General features: G+C 43.2%; 1 non-coding gene and 1 pseudogene across 1 annotated transcript; one reads left to right on the top strand and one right to left on the bottom strand.

The window, feature by feature from the left end:
• Positions 1–5,848: 5,848 nt before the first annotated feature.
• On the bottom strand, positions 5,849–6,790 carry LOC100480368 (annotated as a pseudogene).
• Positions 6,791–11,210: 4,420 nt separating this feature from the next.
• Positions 11,211–11,398, top strand: LOC117801338. The gene has a single exon (XR_004623856.1). It is a non-coding gene; the product is annotated as a U2 spliceosomal RNA (small nuclear RNA).
• The last annotated feature ends 2,406 nt before the right edge of the window (positions 11,399–13,804 follow it).

The raw sequence follows: 13,804 nt of genomic DNA, 5'->3' as shown, positions 1-13,804 counted from the left end.
AATGCATAAAATCCTCCATTATCAACGTGGGCTGGTAAACATTCTCATTATTCAGAGACACTGGCTGTAATAACGTTTGTTAAAATAAAATTTGCCATTCTATTGCAATTTTTTTTTTATTGCTGCTAGGTCATATTCAACTAGCCCTCTGAGGAGAAAATTTTATTGATAAATCTAGTTAATTGAATGAAGGGGAAGGCAATAGGACATTTAAATATTCTGACTAACATTTTTTTTTCAAAATTAAATTTTATTCGGTGAAAAAAAACGTTCCTTTCCAAAAGATACCGTCTTTATTTTTATTTATAAATATAACAGATTTGTTTCCTTGGAACTCAACAATGCTTTCTAAGTAAGACTGCCAGTAGGGGTAGGAAGAGTACAATATTGTTGATTCACCCAAGAGTAAATCTGAAATACATAAAAGCCCTAGGAGATTTCTCAAGATTTCTCCCCAAGTGTCTGGTATGACACTGTAAATAGCTTGCCCTCTTATCTCTGAGTCGCCAAGCTCCTCTACTTGGGCTGAAGCATGGATCCATCTCCACCACCAGAAAAGCTGTTTCTAGATTCAGTCTAGAAATACAACTTTACCATAAGACCAGGGAGAAATCGGAAAATCTGTCAGATGTCTCCACAATCCACGAATTGAACTGTGCTCCTCTTCTCTCAGTTTTTTTTTTTTCTTCTCTCCATTTTTATACTTTGTTGTTCAAATAGAGGAAAGCAACAGGATAGGTTGGGTCATGCTATAATAGTAATACCAAATCTCAGTGACTGAAAATGCCAGAATGTGTTTCTTGTTCATTCTGTTCACCCTTGTCGGGCCAGCAGGGACATTCTCCTCAGTAGCCATTGAACCCAAGCTGAGAGAACAGCCACCATCTTGAATGTTGCCTATCACCGTGTCAAAAGGAAAGGGCCTTGCACTGGCAGTTTCAAAATGCATCACTTTCGCTAACAATTCATTAGCTAGAACCAGTTTCAAGGCCCCATACAACAAAAGTGGGCCATGAAGTTCAACTCCACCACGTGCTAGAAGTGGGGTGCTATTAACAGCAGAGAGTTAGCACTACTGAGAGGACCCGCTACCCACAGCTGTGTGTCCTATCACTCACATTATCTAATTCTCATAACAAACCTTGATATCGTTTAATTTTCAGATGAGGAATCTGAGGCTTAGACAGGTCAAGTAATTTATCCAAGAATCCCATCTAACATGTACACTTGATTTCAGTTTCATCTGATTCTAAAATCAGAGCCTTTTCCATTATTTCCCTAAGCCTCCCAGTATCACATGTTCAGCTGCTCACAACCTCCCAGCCTTGGGTGTCGGGAGGGATAGGGAAACAGAAAGTGAAGAAAAGGTTTACTGTTAAGAGAGAATTCTCACCACACAGACAAACGGTGCATACTTCTGTGGCCTCATTAGCACAATGAAGTGACCAACTGAACTAACCTCACCTAGGATCTGAAACTGAACCCCACAAGACCAGAAGCAAAAATGACTAAAATGAGATTGGGGACAAGGAGATAGTAGGGATGCGGAGACGATTGTACAGACATTGCCATAAAATTGAAAGGCAGCATTATGCTATTTCTGTTCCTCAAGAACCTTCAAGTGATCACTTCAGAATGCCTCCTATTACCCAGGGTGATACCCAATTGCTTTCAAGAGCTCTATTTGCTGCTACATAAATCTCACCTTTAATGCCTCAGAGTGCAGGTAATTTTGTTAAGTTCATTAAAAGTATTATAGACACATTTTTGTTACTGCTCCAAATATACTAACTTGGGGAGGGATTCACGTTTTGAAATGAAGTGTGCTCCCAAGCATGCCAGAGAGACTGATCTAATCCAGACGTCTCAGGTAGAGCGTGGTTGCTTACCATTGACGTGCTTCTTTGAGGGATGTAATTTTCAGCAAAGGGAGGATGAGCCTTTAAGCTTTTAAAATAGTTTTTACATTGTGCCTCCTTTCTACTACACAGCTAACTGTAAAACCTTAAGTATTCAACCAAAGTTGAAGCTGTTGATATAATATAGCTAGATTTTGACTTTTCTAAGTACACTCTAAAAAAATTATAAACCTGAGGAATATAATTCCTTCTCTTATGAAGACTCTACTTGAAAATGCTTGTGATAAAATGTTATATGTGAAAAGCAGTCTGTATACTTGTACAGAACCCCTGGTTCTAATGCTGTTAAGCAACAAGTATGTACCAGTTCCAATATACCAACCTAGATGTGCTTGGCTGGGTCAATGTCCCACCTCGCCTCTGTGTAGGTCTATTTTAGCAGCACATGAATTTGAGTCATAGATTACAGATGATTTTTCCTTCTGCTTTCCAATTGTAGTGTTACTTTACTGATTAAAAAAATTTTTTTTAACTTGAAGAGCATTTACAATATGAGTTCAAATACTTCAGATTATACACTCCTATATTCCTATAGATTTTTTTTTATGGGAAACACTGAAGATAGAGTATCAAAGACTCAAATAGTACTCTTAAAATAATCAGTAAGACATGAAAGTTAAAACTCAATTTTAAGAAGAATGTCCCAGAGTTGAGGGTCAACCCCTCCTTCTAACAGCCAAAATTTAAGTCACCTGAATAAATAGAGAGACGAGAAGGAAAGGGCTCTCTGAACTCTGCAACCTCTCATATTTAAAAGAAGAAACAGAAGAGGTAATTCCAATTGACCCTTTGTGCTTTATGGGTTTGCATCTCTGGGAAGGTTAAGATGACAGCCCATTCTAAACACATGTCCATTTACATTAGCAGCCTTTTCTATGGGTGACTTAAGTGCATATTTGAAACATTCCAACAGAGAAACAAAAAAGACATCAAAGGACCAAATAAATCCATACAAGCATGGGGATTTGAGAGCCAGTTTATTTGGACTTTATCTCACTCTTATTTACCCACCACAATCCAAATGAGACCATAAAGCAGTCAGTACCCAAAAAGACCCGCTTTCCATAGTCAAAACAGTATAGATCTCCACTATCTTTCAGGAATATCATAGCGGATGCTTTGACTACGTTAGCAAAAGGGACTAGGGGAGGATATTGGGACGATTATTTTACTAACATATTTTAAGTGAGTCAAATAGGTGTCAAGTTCCTGTCTGAATGCTAATTCAGCCTGGATTCTAAAAATGAACAAGAACAGGTTGAGAGAAGTTTTTATACTACTTGGGTGGTTAGCTGGAATAGCCGTGACTGGAATGCCCTGAGCACCCCAACTTGGGTTGATGATGTAATTCAAGTTGAACAATTACTTTAACTTTTCAGACAGTCAGGCTAGGTCTAGATTCCTTTGAAATAGCCAGCCTAACATTCTCTTTTTAATGACTTTTCCCTTCTTCTCTTACACTCCTTTCTCCCTTGATGGTATCATTATATATGGAAAATTTCCAACAGGAAAGATTAATATTCACTTTTAAAAAAATCTGGTACACGAATAAAACCCCTATAACAGTACATGCAATACTCACACAAAGAACTCTGGGGCCCTTAACTTTAGTAAGAGCTAAAGAATGTTTTTAAGTGGAGAGGAAGAAATGATGGGAACATTTGCTACAGGATGCAGACATCGGTCCCCCTGGTGCCAGTAGCTGAACAGGAATTAAATGTAACTATGAACAGGGGGAGTCATTAAGTCACTGGTTTTTTTAAGGAAGTCCTCGCTTTGCAACCTGGCTGGACTGACTTGTTGGGTTTGCCCAAGGAGTACACAGATACAACAATTGGGTAGAAGAGAAGAAAGAATGTGAGCAAAAGACAAATATTGAAGTTCGAAGGGGTACAACCCAGAGGAAGGCTATGGAGTGATGAGAAAGAAGCAGCTGTTAAATACTGACTTTACTTCTTCAGCTGGTATCTTAACTAGGGGCATTACCATTAATCAAAACTGCAAGTTTTAAGTACTGGTTTTCGAAAGAAAAAAATCAGAAAGGGGCTCTTTGTCCGTTGTTAACACAAACACAAACATTTGTACAATAGAGAGAAATGCCCTTCTGTGGTTTTCTCTTTTCCAAGTCAGGGATGACTGACTAATATTCAGGCAGAAAAACATAATAATGATCGATGACTGGCAAAGTCTTATATTTTGTATCACTAGGAGCAGATATTTTATATATTTTTGGCCTGTTTCTCTATATATGCAGTCACTTCTTCTAGTCATTGAAAGAGTTTCTTACACATTTTTTGAGATATGTATGGTTCTTTCTAGGTCCAGCAAATGATGAGCTTTAAAGGTTGCCCTCTTTAACTTAAAATTTTTTTATTGAAAAATTATAAATGTTAATCATAAAAATGTAAACAATGAAGAGGAATATAAAAAACTTTTAAAGTAGTGCTCTCCCCTACCCTCTCTTCACACTCATTTTAGTTATCTATTATTGCATAACAAATTACCCCTAAAGCCTAAAAACCTGAAGCAATAAACATCTATTATGTTGCCAGCTTCTGTGGATCAGAAATCCAGAATAGCTCAGTTGGGTGGTTCTCAGCTCAGAGTTTCTCACAAACTGCTGTGAGGATGCCAGCAGGGATGGTAGTCATCTGAAGGCTTGACTGGGGCGGAAGGGTCTGCTACCAAGGTAGGACCTACCCACACACCTGGCAAGTTAGTGCTGCTTGTTGGCGGACCTCAGTTCTTCAACACATAGACCTCACCTTAGAGCTGCTAGGTGTTTTCACAAGGTAAGAGCTAGCTGTGTCAAGGGTGAATGATCCAAAAGACAGAACAAGGAGGCATCCAAATGTCTTTTATGACGTCATCTCTGAATCACACACACACAGTAAATCCAGCCACACTCAAGGAGATAGAAACTGGGCCCCACCTTTGCAAAGAGGAGGTCGGAAGTACTTGTGGATATAGTTTAAAACTACCACAGTGCTCCTAATCTTTAAAGGTAATCGCTACTAATATATTGGTATATAACTTTCTAGACCATTTTCTAGGTACATATAAATGTGTATAATGTACATATGAATTTTTATATAGTAGATGTATATTAGATTAGAATCGTATTATAATATATATTAGATTATATATTTAAGGTTGTTTTATAAAACCCAGAAAATGCTATGAATATTATTTGCAAATTTTTATTCATTAATTTATAAAGGACATCATTTATCCTCATGCCACAGAGCTGCTTCTTTTAAATAGCTGCATAGCATTTCATTGGATACTTACAATATAATTTATTTAAGCATTTCCCTAAAGATGTACCTGTGGGTTGTCTTCAGTTTTTGTTACTGTGAATAATGTAACAGTGGAAATCCTGGTACATAAAATTTTACCTGCTTATTTATTTCTGTATGATATATTCTTATAAATGAAATTGCTATATCAAAATATTTCTGCGTTTACTATTTTGATGAGTACTATCAAATTCCCCTCTAAAAGTGTAACATTTGTTTAGTTATTATATTGGTTAGGGTAGGCAAAATAGAGCTAAAAAAAGACCCCTCCCACCCGACCTGGCCTGCACCCTCCTCATTGTGCCATTCCTAGCCCCCTGGAGAGCCTGCCATCCGACAACAGCTAAGATGATGGCTCCCTGTGCACACTCACATAGACACACCCGTCCTCCATGCACACAGCTCCAGGACAGGCATCCCAAGCAGAGGCACACTGCTGTCTCCATGGGTGCACAGCTCACCCACACTCAAGCTCCATATGGAGCTCAAGTCCAAGCAGAAACACTCGCCCATCATGGGCATCGGGTCCCTGCCCATCATGGGCACAGTGGCACAGTAGCAAGGCAGAGGAAGTTGGAAGGGGTGGTCCCTGGGTAGGCCAGGCAGGTGGCCATGGCCACTGCGGCAGCCTCACCAGTTGCCCTTCACTGCCTTGATGTCCCTCGCAAGGCTCTGGGCCAAACAGATACCAAAGATCTGGAGGAGGGCGATGGCCACAAAGACCCCAGCCACAACAATCAGGTTGTCCCTCAGCCACTTCATGAACTGGCCCACGCATCAGCCTTTGGTGTGGATGGAGCCCCGCTGCTCCAGCTCCAGTTTGAGCCTGGAGTCCTGGCCACACTGAGTGTTGAGGACACCTTCCACAGGGTCCCTGACATAGCAGGAGAAGAGCATCCTGCAGCACTCCTGGCTGGGGTTCAAGGCAGTGCAGTTGAAATAAATATCGAGTTCCAGTCATTAGGCCCTCAGGCTCTGCAGCAAGACAGATATTCCTGAGCAAAGTCAATGAAGTTCTGGAGGTCAATGTTGTCCCAATGGCCTTGATGTTGTAGTTCAGGAGGAAATTGAGCTGGTCTCAAATCTAGTCCTTCAGTACCAAGGCCAAGATCCCTGTTACCAGCCCCAGGAAGAAGAGATGAACGCTGAGAAAAACTCGAGCAGGAAGGTGATCTCCTGGAGGGCCCGAATGTAGCAGGCAAAGCCCAGCACCACCAGGATACTTCTGATCACTACAAACAGCCACATGGGCTGGTGGCCTCCCAGATCTGTCAGCACCGGGCTGCTGGAGAGAACGCCCTTCTTGCCCCAGGCCCAGAAGCCAATGGCCAGAAACAGGGCTCCCAGCACCCAGAAGACAATGTTGAAGCCAAAAGGGAAGTGCTTCCCGCAGCAGCCCACCTCCGGGTTGCTGGGAGGGCTGCTGCTTGCCCGGCACAGTGAGCGGCCTCCCGCAGGCCCTGGAAGCAGAGCGGGGGGCTGCACCCGGCCCTCCACAGCCTGCACAGGCCAGAGCCCCTGGGAGCCTAGCTCCTCGGCCCGGCTTCCCCGCCACCACCACACAGAGTGCATGGGGGCCGCCAGTCCAACAGAGGCCAACAGAGACAGAGGCGGACTGAGCACCCCCAGCAACAAGAGTGCTGCTCCCCCATCACTATGGGAAATTGGTCCCCTGAAATCTTGGCTTCCAGGGCTCCTGCCAGGGTCATTTAAGTAACTTGCCTTCTGTTGGTATCAATAGATACATGTTTTCTGCTCACAGTCAACCTTATTCCTAGGATATTGATGATTTCTACCGCCTTATGGTACCTGTGCACAACTTCCTCATCGCTGGGGTCTTTTAGTGTTTCCTATTATAACAACAGCTTTCCTGTATTTTGCACAAAACCTTTCCAAGATAACCTGATTCTCTACCCAATAACCATCATTCCTGTTTGGGCAGCTCTTTCCTGCAGCCACTCCATCTATCTCTGCCCTATAGCTTGGCTGCCCTTGAGTCAGGTCACCTCTTCTGGCAAAATCGACTGTGGCCAGGAGTGGGAGTGGTCGGGAGATAACATCAAACAAACCCTGCCTGAGGAACCACATGGGGTTCCTTTTCTGCAAGAGGCTTGGGTATGGTAGGTATTCAGAGGTATGGCCAGCCCTTTACAGTGACTTTAGATAAGATACTCAGACCCTAGGAGCCTCACTGGCATCTTTGGAAAGTGGAAATAATTAGATATCACCTATCTATTTCATAGGATTGTTTTGAAGATGAATAAACTGTTGTAAATTATAAAACATTGCACCTCGTAAACGACCAGTGAAATGCCTGGCATGTAATCGGTGTTCCATCAACAGTGTAACACGATGCCATAAAGCTCCCACTACCAAAATGGGCTCTTTGGGGCCACTGCTGAGAACTATACGGTGAGCGCCACACTGGTCTTAGTCCAGGGCACTCTCAGGCACTGGAGCTGCCCGGCTGGGGGGGGCGGGGAGGGGCTCGCTGACAACGCCTGTCTGAGAGCCAGCGGGTCTGCCCTCTTTCCTGCCCAGAAGGCCTGGGAGGAAGAAGTGGGGAGCTTTTTGGGGGGTGGGTCTTTGGGGAACCGCAGAGTGGTTGAGGAGAGGCTAGTCCCTCTTCTTGCCAACCCGGGAGGAGGAGCAAAGGTGCTCTGTTGAAACACAGGGAGGGAAGCCTCATGAGTGTGTGTGCATGTGTGTGTGCACGTGTGCACAGCCACACATCCGCTCCTGCCCCACTGAATCGGGGATGTGTGAGAGTCTCTAGTGTGAAGCTGTCAGTGCTGGAACAAACAGAGATCCTACTGACACCCCGTGCGGAGAAGGGGTGGGAGAGGGATGATGTAGCCGAGAAAGAGCAGATGGTCTTTTTAAAAAAAGTTTCCCCTAAAGCTAAAATTTTTAATTAAAAAGACTAATTTTTTTCCTTTTTAAAACCCCCTTTTTATGGTAAAATATAGCATACAGACAGAAAAAACATAAAATGTGCAGTTTAATGAGTTATCAAGGCAATATCTGTGTAACCATCACTGAGGGCAATACATTAAACATTGCCAGGGCCTCAACAGTCTACCTGGGTCTCTCCAAAATCAGAAAACCCTCCCTCCCCACAAACATAACCATTAACTTTATCCTTTCTTCCTTTAAGATTTTATTTATTTCTTTGAGAGAGAGAGAGAAAGCACAAGCAGGAAGAGCAGCAGGCAGAGGGAGAGGGAGAAGCAGACCAAGGAGCCCGACACAGGGCTGTATCCCAGGATGCCAGGATCATAACCTGAGCCAAAGGCAGGTCACCCAGGCACCCCTTGATCTTTATAACAACCACACTCTAATTCTTTTTTTTTTCACTTTTTTCATGTAAGAATGCACCCTAGAGCACTGTACTTTAGTATTGTTTGTCTGGGGACTTCACGTATGTGGAAGCATACAGTATGAATACATGTCAGTTTGTCTATCTGGCCACTGTTGATGGCGTTGGTTTGTTTCCAGTGCAGGGCCATTATTAACATACTGACTTGAACACTCTTGCACATGGTTTCTGGCATGTGCATGTATGCATTTCATCAGGGCCCACGGCTGGGAGTGGAACTGTGGGGCGGTCGAGTATGTGAATCCTCTACTTGACTACAGAATGTTTTTGACGTGGATTCTCAAGGTACATTGTGGAGCAGTTCTAGCTCCACCACAAAACGATGATTCTTCCCTCTGAGATAATGTACTTCTATAGAAAAAAAGACCTTTTCTTAAAAAAATGAAAAAATAGGGGCGCCTGGGTGGCACGGCGGTTGAGCGTCTGCCTTCGGCTCAGGGCGTGATCCTGGCGTTATGGGATCGAGCCCCACATCAGGCTCCTCCGCTATGAGCCTGCTTCTTCCTCTCCCACTCCCCCTGCTTGTGTTCCCTCTCTCGCTGGCTGTCTCTATCTCTGTCACATAAATAAATAAAATCTTTTTAAAAAATGAAAAAATAATGGTGGTAGAATTAACAGGTTGCTCTTTTTGAGTGACTTTACATGACAAAATAAAGATCTAGTAGTTCCACTTAGACCTATCCCCTCCCCCGCGAAATTCTCCCAGACCACGACATCTCAAATGCTGGAAACCACTGTCCCACACAGCATGCTATCCATTGCTCCTACTTATCTTTTTTAACACCAAAAACCACTTGATACATATAGCCTCCAGCCTTCAGCCTCCAAGGTGACCGACCCTCAGTGAATTTATGCCTTGGTATTTATGCCTTTGTGTAGACTTCCCACCCTGAATAAGGGATGATTTTATGACCAATTGAATTCAGCGTATGAATTCACAAGCTAGGTAATCAAAGACATTGCTGCTTCAACATTGGTCTTTTGGATCAATCACTGTGGGGGAAGTCAGCCACCATGTTGTGAGGATGCCCAAGCAGCCCTATGGACAAGCCCACATAGAAAAAGAACCTATTTGCTAACACCAAATTGCTAACCAAGTGAGTGAACCAGCTTGAATGAGGAATCTTCAGCCTCAGTCAAGCCTTTGGTGATTTCAGGCCAGTCTCTGAGTTTTTCAGCTTGGCCCCAGAAATCATAAGGCAGACAAGCCATCCCCCTGTAGCCTGCATGAATCCCTGATCCATAGAAGCCACGAGATAATACATGATGATGGTTGTTTTAAGCCACAAAGTTTGGGAATGATTTGTTACACAGCAAGAGATAACTAATGACACGCATGACCACCTGGGAAGTATCCTCGCCAAAAATTTGAACCTGAATTTGCATATGCCCATATATATAACGACAGATTTAGAAGAAATAGAAGGACAGAGGAACGTGTTAAACAAGTACGCCATGGGATGCAATCAGCAAAATCCAGAATATAAGAAAGTCTACAGCACAAATTACCCGATTTCTTCAACTAGTAAATTGGGGGGGGGGGAAGATGAGGAGAGAAATCTAACATTAAAAGAGACTTAGAAGGTATGACAGATCGCATTATTCCCAATATATGTGGCCCTCCTTATTGGGAGAATTATGCTTCCATTTTCCACACCGACATCAGCTTTGGCCATGTGATTTTCTTTGATCAATGAAATGTGAGCAGATGTGATATTTGCTACTTCTGAGCAGAAATTTTAAAAGTCATTGTGTTTTAACCATTTCTCATTCCATCTGCAAGGAAGTGGATGTATCCCAAACGGGAACTGTTTCTTCAGGCCATGACCAGGAGTGAAGAGTATGTGAAGCTAATTCATAATGGAAATTCACGTGAGCAGGAAATAAACCTGAGTAGTTATAAACTGCTATGATTTTGGAGCTGTCTGGTTTCATAGCATCACCTCGTAATCTGCCTCTTTTAAGAAATGTTTCAATCAAGTAAAGCGGATAAACCTTATTAGGATCTTAATTTATGAAACCATTGTAGAAATTTGATTACTACGATTTGGAAATTTCCCATAATAAAAAGTTAAAAACAATAGTCTATTCACTTGAGCCCCAGAGTTGTCCCTGGACTCCCAAAGAGGTACAGAAAATATGGGAGCAGGGGGGATGGAACCAAACAATTAAGCGTAGTGAGTTAGTACAAAGGAGAGATTTGAATCAGGCCTCAGGAAGAAGAAATCAAAACTAATCATTTCCAGGGTGCCTGGGTGGCTCAGTAGGTTAGGCGTCTGCCTTGGGCTCATGTCCTGACCCCAGGGTCCTGGGATCCCCAGTTAGGCTCCCTGCTCAGTGGGGAATCTGCTTCTCCCTCTCCTTCTGCCCCTTCCCCTTGCTCATGCCCACCCTCTCTCTGTCCATCTCTCAAATAAATAAATAAATAAATAAAATCTTTAAAAAAAAACCTAATCATTTCCGGTAAGAAAGATTTTTTTTTCAGGAGCTTTTTCACAGTTCAGAGCATTATCAGGGCAAGATTCAGAGCCCTGGAGAGGTGTGGGGAGCTCTGGAGGTGGTAGCTTCCACCTCAAGTGAGAAAGGGAAAGGTGTGGCTTAAGTAGAACCATTATCTCTTCTCTGCCTATTAGCTAAAATCAAATGCAGTATCTGGTTTCACCAATTAAAGCATCTGATGTGTTCTCTGTCTGTGTACTGGGCATTAAATTACTGCTTGGAATCAGATGGGTTGGGAGTTTGCTCTATCCACTCCCCCCTCAGCCTGGAATTGCATTACTTCTAGGAATGATGCATTCCTTTGAGTTAATGACAGATGGTTTTCTATTGTTCCCCTTGTCTCCTACAAAGTGCTCTAATTCACTCTTCCTGAGGCTCCAGACTGCATTTCCACCATTTGCACTGCGAGGATAGAATTTCCTCTAAGTGGAGTAGACAAAGTATAACTGAGCCTGAGCCTCCTTGCCAGTACCACCTCCAAGAGCATGTTGTACAAGAGGGCCCCTTGGGTAGGGCGAGGCCTGCGCTGAGAGAAAGAAACGGAGGTTGAGCTTGAGCCAGACCCCGTGTCAGGAGACTGTGTGGCAGGCCATGTGACCCAGGGAGGGTGATGATGGGCAGCTATCGTGGGGAAGAAAATCTGTTAGCATTAGAGAGGCAGCAGCAACCTTGGTCGCAGCCCCTCCTGCCCTCCTGCCCCCCTCCCCAAAGGAGTCAAGTGAGGAGATCCCGCCTCTCACTCCATCCCCCAAACCTCGGGTGGTCCTCTCTAGGAAAGAAGAAGGTGGGTGTGTGAAGGCAGACACATCTCCCACCCCACTCCCACTAGACTGACATCGAAGTTTGGGGTTGCTTTGTTCTTGAGATTGAAGTTGAGAAATGAGTGGGACTGAGCATTAGAAATAGGACTGGGAAGTTACAGAATTGGGTGGGAATATCAGTCAGGTATAAAAGGAGCCCACTGCCCGGGGAGTCCACCAGAGGAGGCTGGGAGCTTCATGCTTACACCCCAGTGAATTGCTATGCCTCCATAATCGTAGGGTTCCTTCATTTCCCCTAACAACACAATAATGAGAAACAAAAACTAAAAACTTTGGCTTGGGTTTTTAGTGGTGCACCATGCATTTTAGATTTTATTTTTGTTTTTTAAATAATCTCCTCACCCCACACGGGGCTCGAATTCACAACCCCAAGATCAAGAGTTGTATGCTCTAGGGACTGAGTCAGCCAGGTGCCCCTATACCACCCACTTCACAATAGACAAACCCTGTCCTTGGCAATTGCCCTTCTTAATCTTTCCTGCCTTCTGCCTTCTCTCTTTTCCTGCAGAAAAGCTATGCCCCCTGCTGCCCTCTGTGCAATTAACTAGAGCCAAACGTATGTACAATCAAGGACACTAAAAATAAATATCTATATTTTCTTTTAATATTTTGCCTACTGTGACCTACTTTTAGCTCAATTCCAAAAGCAAGGGGGTGAGGTGTGTCCTAAATAAACATGGCATTGAACTCCGTTCTACTGTTTTGGCTGCATGGCTTTTTACCATAAACCAAAGTTGTTATCTATAGACAGTAAGAGTTTAAAAGATCTTCCATGTCAATATATTGATATTTAAGCATCATCAAAAATCTATTTCTTTGTGGACCATTTCCCACTGATAATCCGGTATTAAAGAGCTCTAGCTAGTGTCACCTCTGAAATGCCTGAGTCACATGTAGAATCACAACCCACCAAGTGACTGAAAACACATTTTTCAGCAATTATGAAATCAAGAGCTGTGAAGATTTCTTGCAAAGAGAGTATTTCATCAGCTGATGTTATTTTAGTTATTCATCTTTAATGAGGAATCTATGAATGTCTTCAAAAACTCGGACTTAATAGGTAGACTGTCACCTAAAAAAAGTCAAGTTACGGTCTGAGGGCTTCACGGGTATTTGGTGATTATTGCCGTAATTTAAATACTGCAGTTTAGACAGCAAGATATATGTGAGTGCTTTAAAAGTTAGTTTTAATATTCACCCTAGGAGTTGTTAATGAATACTTTCAAGTGCTCTAATGGGGAATACAAACTCCGGGGGGTGGTTTGCGAGCCCTGAAGGGCTCTAATCAGAGCTTGGCCTTGGAATCTGTGGCTACTACAGCTCCTTGAACAATTCATTTCTGAATCTACACTAGAGGATTTATTCTTTAGCACAAGAGATGCTAGAAAGAACTCTTTATTAGGGAAATGCATGATTTTTGAGGTACATGTACTGAACAGGAATCTCACCTTTAAAGGAATGGGGCAGGGGCGCCTGGGTGGCTCAGTCAGTTAATTGTCTACCTTCGGCTCAGGTCATGATCCCAGGGTCCTGGGATCGGGTCCTGCATGGGGCTCCTTGCTCAGCAGGGACCCTGGTTCTCCCTCTGTCTCCGTCTGCCACTCCCCCTGCTTGTGCTCGCTCTCTCTCTGACAAATAAATAAGTGAATACATTCTCCAAAATAAATAAATAAATAAAGGAATGGGACATAAGTTTTGAATGAGGCCAGAACAGTGCTCTCAGCCTGGGTGTTCGTTTAGTCCTGTGCCTGCCACTTAATGCAGGGTTTTGTCACCCGAGTCAATGAGAACTGTGGCTGGATCCTGCTTTAGGACAGCACGGTATCTGGTTCAAGCAAACGTTTCATGCAAGGTTCTGGTTGGGAGCCTTGAGCTCAGGCAGCATAC

The sequence above is a fragment of the Ailuropoda melanoleuca genome, chromosome 2, assembly GCF_002007445.2.
Source record: "Ailuropoda melanoleuca isolate Jingjing chromosome 2, ASM200744v2, whole genome shotgun sequence".
Taxonomy (NCBI): domain Eukaryota; kingdom Metazoa; phylum Chordata; class Mammalia; order Carnivora; family Ursidae; genus Ailuropoda; species Ailuropoda melanoleuca.
The sequence above is the reverse complement of the archived record's forward strand: the minus strand, read 5'-3'. Positions and strand labels throughout refer to the sequence as shown.